At 34.9% G+C, this 12721-nt stretch overlaps 1 protein-coding gene across 3 annotated transcripts in view; it reads left to right on the forward strand.

The window, feature by feature from the left end:
* ZNF385D (zinc finger protein 385D) overlaps positions 1–12721 on the forward strand; it is a 394225-nt gene that overhangs the window by 90425 nt on the left and 291079 nt on the right. The window lies entirely within an intron of this gene.

Here is a 12721-nt window from a genome sequence, read left to right on the forward strand (position 1 = left end):
AGAAAAAGAACGATCAAATAATATCTGCTTCATAAAGCATTTCACAACATTCTTGAAATCAAAGCAGACAGGAATATGTATGTAAACTACAATGTAGGTTCTGAAATGTGTGCAATTTTGTGTACAAAATGAGATGACGAAAGCCTTTCTCTTGACGTTATGCCAAATCAAACACCACCCACTGTGATACAAAGAAACCCTAAGGCAAAACCGGGATATTACCCATGCTGAGGGCAATAATCAGGCCAACAGCAGCCCGCTTCACAGTAACAATATGTGAGGTTAGACTCATGGAAATCTCATGGAAAACTTCAGAAGTTCGGTTCCCATGTAGAAGTTATCTTTGATAATAAAATGCCCTTGACAGACCACTGTGAACAGAAGTGTGAACTTCTGAAGAAGCGTACTTATATATAAGATAAAAGGGGATCAATGCTGAGGCAAGAGGAGACTAACAACACTGTAGTAGGATCCAGATAGGGCTAGTTCACTGCTTTTTCATGATTTGTTGGGAAAATCAGGCATGAAAACTCATTTTCATAAGATAGGATCAACTAGTAGAGGTAAATAGAAATGCAGAGAATTATTAGAATGAACAACTGTGGGGATGTAATTGAAAGTGATTGAAAACCTGACAGAATATAAGATTTCTTTTGATGGCTGACCATCTTGAAGCCTTTAAGGACATTACCATAGATTTTCATAGAATTCATACTTTGTATTCACTTGAATGAGACTGGGGCACGTAGTTTATACATGCATGTTGGGCTCCTTCTGACAGCATATGTCAGGTTGATGTAAATTATGCAGCAAAACATAGAATTTTCTTTTGTTGCGAACTAGTAAAGTGAAAGTGAAACACTTCTATACCACTTCCACATTTTTCTCCCTAAGGAAACCATAGGAAAATAACTAAGAAACTACAGTGAGATGTTTGTCTGAGAGCTGCTTGATTTTTGAGTAGGTAAGGACTTTGAAGTTAAACTGTGGCATTTCTCAACCTTTTGAATCCACATGATATTTTGGTTTTCTGCTTTATTTTTAATCCAGAGTTTAAAAATAGTGCTCCCACACTGCAAAACTTAAATCAAAAATACAGCAAGCTCTTAATATGTAGAAGTAAATTTCAAGGATCTCCACTTCTCTGTCATAATTTTAATATTGCTAGCATAAAAAATTAAAATGTAAGATTTTTATTTATTTGTTTTTGTGGTGTGGAAGGTGTTATACGGAGGAGGAAAAAAAATTATTGATTTCATTTTGTAGAAGTTAATGCTTCATTGGAAGCCTTTCTCTCCTGCTTTTCTGAATACTGTTATGTGGAGCTGTTATGCTATTGCTGTCTTTATCTTGACTTTACCACTTAAATGCCTGTATTTTAACAATATTGCTGAGTATACAATGTGGTAACTATAAGGCTTACTTAAGAGAGTCTTTCTTTGACATTAGCAAAAATTGGCCAAGCTCTCGGTGTATATTTTATCTTCCAAAACCATGAACTGATCTGAGATGTGCCTTTCTAATGCATCTTACTTTTAAAAATCCAAATGTTTAAATAGTTACTGTGGAACGAAGAAAGAATATCAAACAGTTTCCCCTTAACTTGCATGCAACTCATGCTGTAAGTGAAAGTGCTTAAGGTCTTTATATTCCAACTCTGCTCTTTCATAAATGTGTAGCAATATTGATTTCACTACGTACCAAAACAATTTTATGAAGGAATAAGAAAAATATTGCCTGTAGTTGAAACCATTTTTTTCTCCTTTTTTCTCTATTGGTGATGCTAGTTATGGGACATTATTTTGTAACAAATTGAATTGCAAAAAAGTAATTCTCTTAGAAGCTCCTTTTCAGCTCCTTTTCTAATTAGCCTGTCTATACTGAAAGTGTTTGCAGTCCCCTTTTCAAGATGTTTACAGAATTGCTCAGAAATTTTTAGCTTTTTTGTGAAGATCAAGTAAGAAAGATTTTTAAATTTTTCAACAAGTTGTTAATGCATCAAACCTGATATTCCCACATGTATGTTGGATCCTAAAATCCTTTGCTTTTTTACACCTAGAAAAAAAGAAAAAAGTCATGTCTCTTTCATTTATATGGCAATTGTTAGATGTCTAAAGTTGTTACTGCCAGACTCAGGAAGAGTCCATCCTGAGTAAATGCTTTGGGACTTCATCTGTGATTTTTGAAATGCCTTTGCATTGTGAGATCAGATGCATAAGAATGTGATTGTGTTTATTTTCTACATGAATCCCACTGGTAGAATCCTTAGGGATTTGCTGTATCAAAGGTATTTATGAGAATATTGCCCTTGGCTGCAGTTTGAAAGAGAGTACTGTGAGACAGGGACAGATGAAGTGTATGCAAAGTGATGACTCTTATAGGAGAGAATGGCAAGAGTCTCATAGTTCTGGATGCCATTTCTGATAACAGCACTCAAGATCAAGGAAAGGTTAAAAAAAAACAAAAACAAAAACAAACCCGCACCATCAGATTTCTACTTTGAAGATCTGCTTGTGAAGTAATTCTTCGGTGTTCATCATTCAAGCAAAGCATGAACAGAAGGATTAGTCCTGCAATAAATGGACTCAGTATGTGCTGTTGTCTCTGTATGGCATGGGCTTATTTGAAGAACAGGATCTTCAGGCATATGACTGTTTATATTTGGCTTTCAGAGTGAGACAGATGTTTGTTGTTTGTAAATTTGAATACTTATTTCTTCTTGCAGTCTTCCTGCATTAAAAGGAAGAATTGGACAAGAAGATGGTAAATAAAATTTAGTGGGTTTGTCATAGAAGTTCCTCACCATATCTATGTTTATATTTCCAACGCATCACAAATAACTGAAATGACAGAACAAGGGGGAAAAGAAGAGAGAGTTATCAAATTGTGTATGAAATCTTTATTGATGATGTGGTATTCTTGTAAGAAATAGGCGCTACTTACTCTCAGTTCAGAAAGAGATCTGAAGCAGTAAATATAAAGAACTAGCAAAAGATCCTTTAAAAAAAAGCTAACTTTTATTAATCTATAATAAGAATACTCTATTAAGAATAGACAATTGCTGATTTATAAAAAGTATGTATATGCACGAGACCACACACATGGAGGACTTGTAATTGCTGAAGTAATGTATAAACTTTTGTCCCTTTAAATTTACTGATTGAAAAATGAAAAAATCCTGCCCTCTAAATTTTCAGCTTTGACAGAGGTTACATTAAATCTCTTAATCTCCCAAGCACTTACTCTCCTCTAGATTTTTTCACAGGCATTTATCCACAGGAAGTTCATTTCCAATCTGTATTTAAATCCAGAAATAAGGATGTGGGCTTTGAGCTGTCTGCTTTCATGCACTCCTAATGGGCTCTACCACAGGAACTTTGGATGAGCTGGAAGAAAATAGATTCAAGCCCAGTAATATTTGGTTTCTATTTCAACTTGAGCTAAGTTCCTACTTATTCTTGTTGAAGACAGTGTATCGGAAAGCATTTATTTGAGGTTGAGGGAAAGGAAAGAAACGTCCACAGTAAAAAATTTTTTTCTAACTTGAGAACACCAACGTGTCTTAGATTGTTCAGACTTCAAGTGGGTCGTATTTGAATATATCTCTGGTATGGGAGTGTGAGGATTTGGAACGTAGGCTGTATTTTCTTCAAATTTCCTCAGCACTTTTTCATATTCCTAGTACAAACTGTAGATCAGATTCAATCCTCGAATCACAAAGGTTGAAAAAGATGTACAATGTCATCTAGTCCAACTGTCCATTTACCATCAGTGTTTCCCCTCTAAACCATGTCCCTTCGTAGAACATCTAAACATTGCTTGAACACCTCCAGGGATGGTGACTACCACTCCCTTGAGCAGCCTATTCCAGTGTCTGACCGTACTTCTGGAAAAGAAAATTTTTCCCACCCCTTGAGGCAACTTGAGGCTATTCCCTCTAGTCCTATCACTATTTATGTGGGACAAGAGGCTGGCCCCCACCTTGCAACAGTCTCCTTTGAGGTAGTTGTTGAGAGCTATGAGGTGTCCCCTGAGCCTTCTCTTACCTAGACTAAACGTTCCCAGCTCCCTCAGGCACTCCTCATAAGACTTGTGCTCCAGACCCTTCATCATTCATTCATTGCTTTCGTCTGGATATGCTCTAGGGCTTTGATGCCTTTCTTGTAGAGTGAGGCCCAAAACTGAATACACTACTTGAGGTGCTGAGTACAGGAGAATGATCACTTCCACAGTCATTTTGGCTGCACTATTTCTGATAAAAGCCAGAATGTCATTGGCCTTCTTGGCCACCTGAGCACATTGAGGGAACTGGTTGACACTCAGCTAATGAGCAAGCAAAGTCCATTTTTTTCCACTGTCTTCCAGTTGCTCTGTCCCAAGCCTGTATTGTTGTCTGTGGGGTCATTGTGGCCAAAGTGCAGGATCTAGCACTTGGTGAATGGTCAGAGCTTCCCATTGTCCTGTAAGTGCGCAATAAAACAAATTAGCATATTTCTGTATTGCTTAGTAGATGCTTTGCAATATTTTCTTGTGTTTTTTTTGCTGAATGAACCATTTTTGTAAGAGAGATGTAGTAGTAAATTATTAACACTATGAAAGAAGACTCAAGTTTTTTAAATAGTTATAATGAAGCTGTATCTTCACTTTCTGTCATTTTCTCTTGTGCATCTCAAAATTAATTTCCATTTCATTGAGAATAATAAAAAAAAGAAAACAAAACTCTGGTGGTGGCCTCAAAGTACTGCAAGGGAAAGAGGTGTACCAGTGTCCTGGTACCTTACAGTAGCACAAACAGGGAAATGGAAATGAATTGCTGATTTGTGAGTTTCACTTTTTAGTTTGTCTATATGTATGACTTAAAATTAAAAGGTGACTCATTGTGACTCAAATATTTAGTAAATTGTTGCCTCAGCAAATTTACAGGAGATTCTGGTGCTTGGCAGAGGATGGCGATGAGCCTGATTACTTGCTTTTTATTTGTATATTTATTTTTACTTTGTAAGGAATCAAAGCTCTGACTTTGTTCTGACTGTGTTTCTGAGTCTGTAAACTTACGAATCATGGATTGTCCAACTTTGGTCCTTTATAAAGTTGGATAAACATTTGTAAGAAGATCCACAATGTTTCTGAAACAAGGAAAGTATTATTTAAGATCACTTCATTGGTTAAGCTGTAAATTATTTAAACAAGACAGTCCTATATTGGCTTGTGTGCAGTGGGAGTTTTTCCAAGCTAGAAGTCTGCTCTTTAATAAATTTGTTTAATGATGACGCTTCAAAACCATTGAGTAGTTTGGTCACATCAAGTTCTTGTTTGCTACAGATTGCTGCACATTGCCTTAATGGCTATGCATGCATAGTAGTAACAGTTAGCAGAATAGATCAAAGGGATAAATAGAATGAAGAGATAAAGGCCTGTGAAAGAACGTTTAACTTGCAAGTCACAGAGGCTTATGCTGAGTGATAGTATTTTTCCTGATCGCGTGTTTTTTTGTTCATGATCACATGGATGGTAGCCCAGAAGATTCTTCTCCTCAGCTGACTGCATTTTTCTTTATTTTCTAGGCTCTCTGACATTATGATCTTTCCTTTATTTGTTTATATCTAAAATTAAATTGTTGATTATTATGAATTTGTATAATTCTAGTAATAAAAATAGGATTATTTCATATTTTGCTATTAAACTATTTTACAGAATCATCAGAGAAAAGAATTTAAATTCTCTTTGGATAAAGCCTGGTACATCTTTTTCTTCATCCACGTCTCTGATCAAATTAAAAAGTATACTTGATCTTAGCAGACCTGAGATCTATAAATTATGAAGAGAATTGTGATTATGTTGATGTATTTTAGGGCAGGCAGTGGAAAATTAAGCTGTGTTCTTTCTTCAAACCTTGACTTAGGTATGGTTTGTTAAGTGACCTGCATGTCTGTAGAAGCTTATTTTTCTGTAAATTTTAATTCATTTTTATTTTCTTCTTCATTTGTTTAAAACATACAAACTATCTCCTCCGCTCAACAATTTCAAGACATTATCTTAGCTGAGGTGGTTTAGCTTAGATGGTTCATTTCAGTCCTCACAGGACAATGGAATAACCTAAACATTAATGTTATGTTATACTATGTATATTATTTAAGCATCACAACATAATATAACGAATAGGTCCACAGAGATCAAGAATGGAAATTTACAGCTGTGTCATTTCTCATAATGCTTAATTTATAAGATGTAAAGATAGGGTTATGAACTAGAAGTTACACAAAATTCCTGCCAAATTCATAAATTACTTCAGTCATCTTAAATAGAGTTGAACTTATTAGGCACTGAAGGGTACAAGCCAAGAAATTATGGTCAAATACTCAAGCTCATGTCACTACACTGCGGTTCCACTCATTTCTATCAGCCACACTGAGCTTTGGTCTCCAAGGATTTTTTTGTTATTGCACACAAGCTTTTGTGACTATCAGTGTCTTTTAGAGTTGTTCTTATCGTCACTTTTGTCTAGCTCATTTAACTGTAACGGATGGATGGATGGATTTAAAAACCATCTGCAGCTACTATTAATATCGTTCTTCAGTAGATGCATTTCCACAAGCATCTGATAACAGCTGTTGGAGCATAACAATTTTGTTTACTTCCTTTGTATCTAATTTTACAGCATCATTTTTTCTTCCATTAATAAATATTTCTCTATCAGAAAATGCTATTCATAAAATTCTAAGGGGCTTCATTCCAAATGTCCACTGAAGTGTTTGAAAATAAGAATAAAGTACTTAGTATATGTTCTTTTTTAATATTTTAAAATTAACACAATTTTTAGTGGTATTTCTGCTAATAGCTTAACAAAAAATTTTGTAAATACAAATTTATCTTTATTTTCATTATACGTGTGATTTTACGGCAAATCAAAGAAATGATTTACTGCAAAAGCTGTATTTATTGAAAGGTTTGGAAATTCTGTCATTTTAATGGCTTTTGCTTCAATGATCGTATAATGTGTTCAGTAGTAGTGTTGCATTTAACTAGTTTTCTGAATAAAGAAACGATTATACAAGCATAAAACATACATAGCGTTTAATGATTAGAGGTGATTGCTGCAGATCATATATCCATGAAGAAGAAAAGGAAGTAAATTTGTCCAATGTGAACTCTTCTTCTATTGTGCAAGTAACTTCAACTGAAGTTAAATGAAAAGCAGACAAAAAAAAAAGTAGCCTTTTTAGAAATAGTTAACTGAAATTAGTCACGTTGCTTGTACATTGTTTTTGGAGCAACAGTATGTATTTGGCCTGTAATTGTAATTTTCTTTCAAATCACTGATTGGTCAGACATCTCAGTGAGATTTTAATCTCAGGTAAAAGTCCATAAGAGGAAAAATATATTTCATTTCATTGCTCAGAATCACAGAATACAAGGTAATAAAAATATTATAGCAGCTATTTCCTTTCCTCAAGTGTAGTTCCTGGTGTTTACTCTAGCTGAAGAACAATTCACTTACTTTGCTACATGTAAAAGCAGTAAAAAAAACCCATAAGTTGATAATGATTTTGTATGTGCATTAGATCTTAATGCTCCAAACGGAGTTGATGCTGAGTTGAGGTATTTAGTTATAAATGTAATGAATAAATAATCCTGTCTTTTCTCAACACGGTAAGCAGATTTAGAAGATGTACAAATAGGGTTATTGATCCTTCTTCCTTTGTGTCTAGCCACTTGGCCAGACTATTGTTTATAAAATTATCTGATGATCATACTATTTTTTTTTGGCATTCTTCTGGAAAGGAAAAAAGTTGTAACAAGATCACTTTCTGAATAGACTTTACAAGGATGTGGAGTCATAGAATCCTTAGAGTTGGAAGGAACCTTGAAAGGTCATCTAGTCCAACTGCCCTGCAATACAGTCTGTTAGGCCACATATTTGGAGATAAGTTCTCTTTTTATCATACAGTACTTTTAATGGAGAGCAGGATATAATACTGTGTGTATTCTCTGAAAAAAAAAAAAAAAAAAAAAAAGAATTGAGGGGATTTATTTTCCATTATAGGTTTCTATATTATCTTGACAGTTGGGCTGTTGTACTGCTACCTCCAGCATTCTCACTGGGTTAGATTAATTCTAGTCTATCCCACTAATGTGGATGTACAAACCCATAAAAGTCCAAACAAATAGGATTTCTTCAGGGTTTTCAAAATAAGTACTCTATGCTGTATACTCTGATAAGTAAATGCTTTAAATAGTAGCATTTCAAACTGTCCAGGATAGAAGAGAAAGATGTATTTTTACAGCCATTTCTGTAGAATGCAGCCATGGTTCTAGCAGGCATTGTACTACTAATTTGGCTGAGAAAATTGTCTTCACTATTTTTCTATTGCCATTGCTATAAAACTTCTAGAACTAGTACTTTATTTATTTATTTACTAACTTTGAATGCTAGCCAAGAGAGAAAAAGAATGCAAACTCTTTCTTTGAAGCCTTATTGGCTGGAGGAGGGCTCATGTCTCTCAGAAATCCGAACTGCCATTGTGGCTGAATACCTTGTTGAATGTACTATCAGATGTCAACATTTTTCTTACTGTAATTGTAGTTACAACTAGTGAATGCAAACACTGAGCAGTGCTTGATTTTTTTTTTAGTCGTGGCTTTGTAGATTTCTTGCATTAAATGCTGACTTGTAGTGCTGTTTCTAGCCTGAGCTAAATTCCCTGTGAGTTTAGAGACGTATTATATGAAGACACCAGCCAGACTACTTTAAAATGAAAAACAAGTCTAGCATTTTTTGACAGCTGAAGTGCTTAACATTCTGTTTTCTAGTCCTATCATTTGAAAGGATCAAAAGAAGCTTGATAGTCTGAAATTTAGCACTATGTTGCTTTGAAGATGAAGTTATGCTTTTGTGTTACCAAAAGCCAACAAATCTATGAAAAAAACCAGAGAAATCCTGCTTCTTTTTCTTCTTTTTTCCTTCAGAAAATACAGATGAAATGAAGAAGGAATGTTTAAGTGCTATTACTTGAATTTAAATGTATTTAAGTAATTTAAAGCTGTTTACCAATACAAATAAACAGAAAACATACCCCAACAATTAATTAGTTCCTCTAATTACAGCAGCAGTCTAATTGTAGAAGTGTGAATGCATTTCTAGGGTAAAAGGTAGCATCTTGAAAGAGCTGTCTTGGCTTAGTTTTATATTTGAAGAGCAAAAATGTTAAACTCCTAGAAATTTTTGATGACCTGTATACTAATAATTCTTGGCCAATATTACTCCTGAATACAAGGAAACCTTTCCTGGCAAAATCTGCTGTCATCAAGGATCACCAGAGACTTCTTATTGGCAGTTCTGAGTGCATGATTTCATGGTAGTCCATGTATTTTTTACACCGTTACTCAGAGGTCTGTCTTGAATTATTTCTTTCAGAATATGTTTTTCAGGATATGATGCTATTTCTTTCCTCACCAAATGTCAAGGATGATGTAAGACAAAATATAGCAGTTGGAGAAGTGTTATATTTTGTTTACTAGCATTGACTTTGGTGTAATAACTGCCACAAGTTTTGTAGAAATTGATGCATTGACATGTATGAGAATTTCTCATTCTGCAGGCATTTTAATCTTCCAGCAAGTTTCATTTCATGCTCATAGTTTGTTGTTCCTGTCATATCCCTATGACTGCTTATTATTTTTGTATCATCATTGTTTTAAGAAAGGACTCTTATGTAACATAGGGTACATTTCAGTTTTGGTATGCTATACCTCTGGTAATAGATTTTGGATCTACCTTCTCAAAAATATGTATTCAATAATTGCTTTTTGTGTGTGTGTAGCTAACGGAAATTGTCAAAATTCCCAGAGGCAGTATAAAACTGGAGCAGTAAGAGTTCATTATTTGGGGAGTTAAACTAGTTATCTGCAAACATTTCCGGAACATTTCTTAGTCTACCACAGCAATCTATGTAAGATGCATTGCAGAAAAGAGAACGGGCTAAGAATTGAACTTGGAGACCAGTTTTGAAAGGTAAGAGGAACTCCCTGTTAAACTTACTTCCCTGATTTGTTTTTCATAACATCTTCAGTATGAACAACATGTGAAGGCTAGGTCATGGTTTACAAGAAGTCATTTGTCACTTGATACTTTCTTTCCATGGAACACTTTAAAGGTTTTGCCAAGATATCACATGCTCTGTGCGCTTAAATGTGTTCTCAAAGTTGCTCTTTATGCCACAGAATCATATTTACCATTAGTGCTACCATTATTTGAAGACAGTAGTTTTGGGGGAGTACATTTTTCTATCAAGTTCAATTTTTGAACCAGTAAGGGAATCAGTATTAAATCTGGAGAATTGTACAAATTGTTTGCATTCTCCTAATATATACAATATATATGATATTTTGTTACCTAGAATTAAAGTTCATTTGAATATTTTAAAAAATTTAACACTTAGTAAGTGCAAACTGACAAAAGTTTTAAAGAAATAGTACTGTTCTCTTTAGCTTTATCTCCAGAATTAATTGAATGCAGAAGCAAGACATAGAAATAACTGTAACACTTTGTTCCTGCACAACAAACCCCTATGTCACTTACAAGGCATTTGATGTCTTCTTCGGTTTCCTGTCTGTTTGTGGGAAATGTTTTCATTAGAAATTCATGTCTTACGGAGAACCAGCTGAGCTCCAGAATCTGCAGCAGGTTGCAATCTGTTGCCCAAAGCTAGAAATCTGATCTCCAACATCAAAAGGACAAAATAACGGTCTGTCTGTGTGCTGCTTCTGAGATAATACTTTGAGGCAGATTCTTAAAAAGTAGAATTCGCACCTGCTTGAGCTAATATGTTCTTTACTCTTTCCCTTTGCTTTTCTAGCTGCTTCCTCCTATCCTCCAAGTCTACAGTCTTGCAAATCAGGTTAAAATTCTTTATGTACTTTTCATTAAACTGATATGATATGTTTTAATCCATGTGAATTTAGGGCAGATTAGGGCAAGAGGAAATTGCTTCAAACTAAAAGAAGAGGGATTTGGACTAGATATAAGAAAGAAATTTTTTACAGTAATGATAGTGAAGCAATGGAACAGGTTGCCCAGAGAGGTGATGGATGCCCTCATCTATGGAGATGTTCAAGGTCAGGCTGGACTGGGCTCTGAGCACCCTGATGTAGCTGTAGGTGTCTCTTTTCATTGCAGGGGAGTTGGACTGAATGGCCTTTCAGAGTCCCTTCCAACTCAAATGATTCTATGATTCCAGGTTATCTGAGCCTGTTTCCAAGAGTGATTGGTTTACTTCAAGAGAGTTTGAAAGAGACACTGTAATTGAGTCTGATTTTGGCTGCTGAACTTAGAATTACATGGAAGTCTTAAATTTTTTGCTATCTTTTACTTATTTTACGTTTAATAGCTTGCTGCAGGGTTTTGTATTTAAGTGCAGAAAATAAAATTATAAAATATTAAACATAGATGAACATTAACTATATTTTCTTCATTTCAAGTTTGAGACAATAAATTCTTTGCTGTCAGCTGGGTGAGGGAAGGGATTCTCCTGCTGTGTTCTTTGGTCTCACCTCAAGCACAAGGTACAGGTTTGGGCACTACGATATGAGAAGGACATAAAAATATTAAAGTATCCAAAGGAAGGCTACAATGACAGTGAAGGGTCTAGAGAGGAATATGTATGAGAAGCAGCTGAGTTCCCTGGGTTTGCTCAGACCAGAGCAGAGGCACTGAGGGAAGGCATTATGGTGGCTGCAACTCTCATAGGGAGCTGAGGAGCAGAGCTGATCTCTGCTCTCTGTGACAGTGACAGAGCCCAAGGGAACGGCATGAAGTTGTGTCAGGGGAGGGGCAGGTATTTTGTCAAATTTTACTAAATATTGCAATATTTCACACTGATTATATGTAGACACACAGAAATGGATGTATCTGTATATATGTGTTGCTTTAAGTATGTAATAGGACAAAAAAAAAGGTGGAAATTAGCACAATGAAAAGCTTTCCCTAAATTTGCGGGGTTACATGCTTACATTGAGGAACCCAAAATATCTTGTACCTTTGTAGCTGCTTGTTGTTTCACAGCCAACTCAAATGGCTTAAAATTAGCACAAGCTCATATGTTCTCTCCTTAAACAGTGGAGTAATTAGATCTATTTCTGTTATCATGTTCAAAAGTTTTAATTTCCAAAAGTAGCAAAACAGAATTTTGAAAATACATCCAATTTTGTATGTAATGAGGGTTGCTTTAAGTACTGAGTATAGATAATGTGATCTAAGTAATTGTCTTGTAATTGAAAAGCAGACCACTTTTTTTCTAAGTCCAGTACCACTCAATTTTTCATAATAAAAATTACTGCAATAGTTACAAATTACAGAAAAGCACTTTATCATCTGTGCCTTTACTGATGGTTTACTGTTTTGATCAAGTCTGTAATAGCTGGTTCATGAAGTGTTTTGCTTGATTTTAGGCATTATGCAAAAGTTGTCAGAGCTTTCCTTTATTGTGTTAAATGATTTGGCATCTTCAAACACTTTCTTACTAAAATAAGGTCAGTAGAAAACTAATATAAAGCTAGAACTAATATAAACCGACTAATATAAAATTCCTGTGGTGTTTGTATTCTAACAAATCTACTATTACAATACAGCTGAAACTGCACTTAAACAGTTTTATTGGATGTTTTTTAAAAGTGATCTCACTCTGCGGATATTTGTTGTGGTTGATGAATATGATGTATGCAG

Source organism: Phasianus colchicus, chromosome 6 (genome assembly GCF_987193195.1).
Source record: "Phasianus colchicus chromosome 6, bPhaCol1.hap1.1, whole genome shotgun sequence".
Taxonomy (NCBI): domain Eukaryota; kingdom Metazoa; phylum Chordata; class Aves; order Galliformes; family Phasianidae; genus Phasianus; species Phasianus colchicus.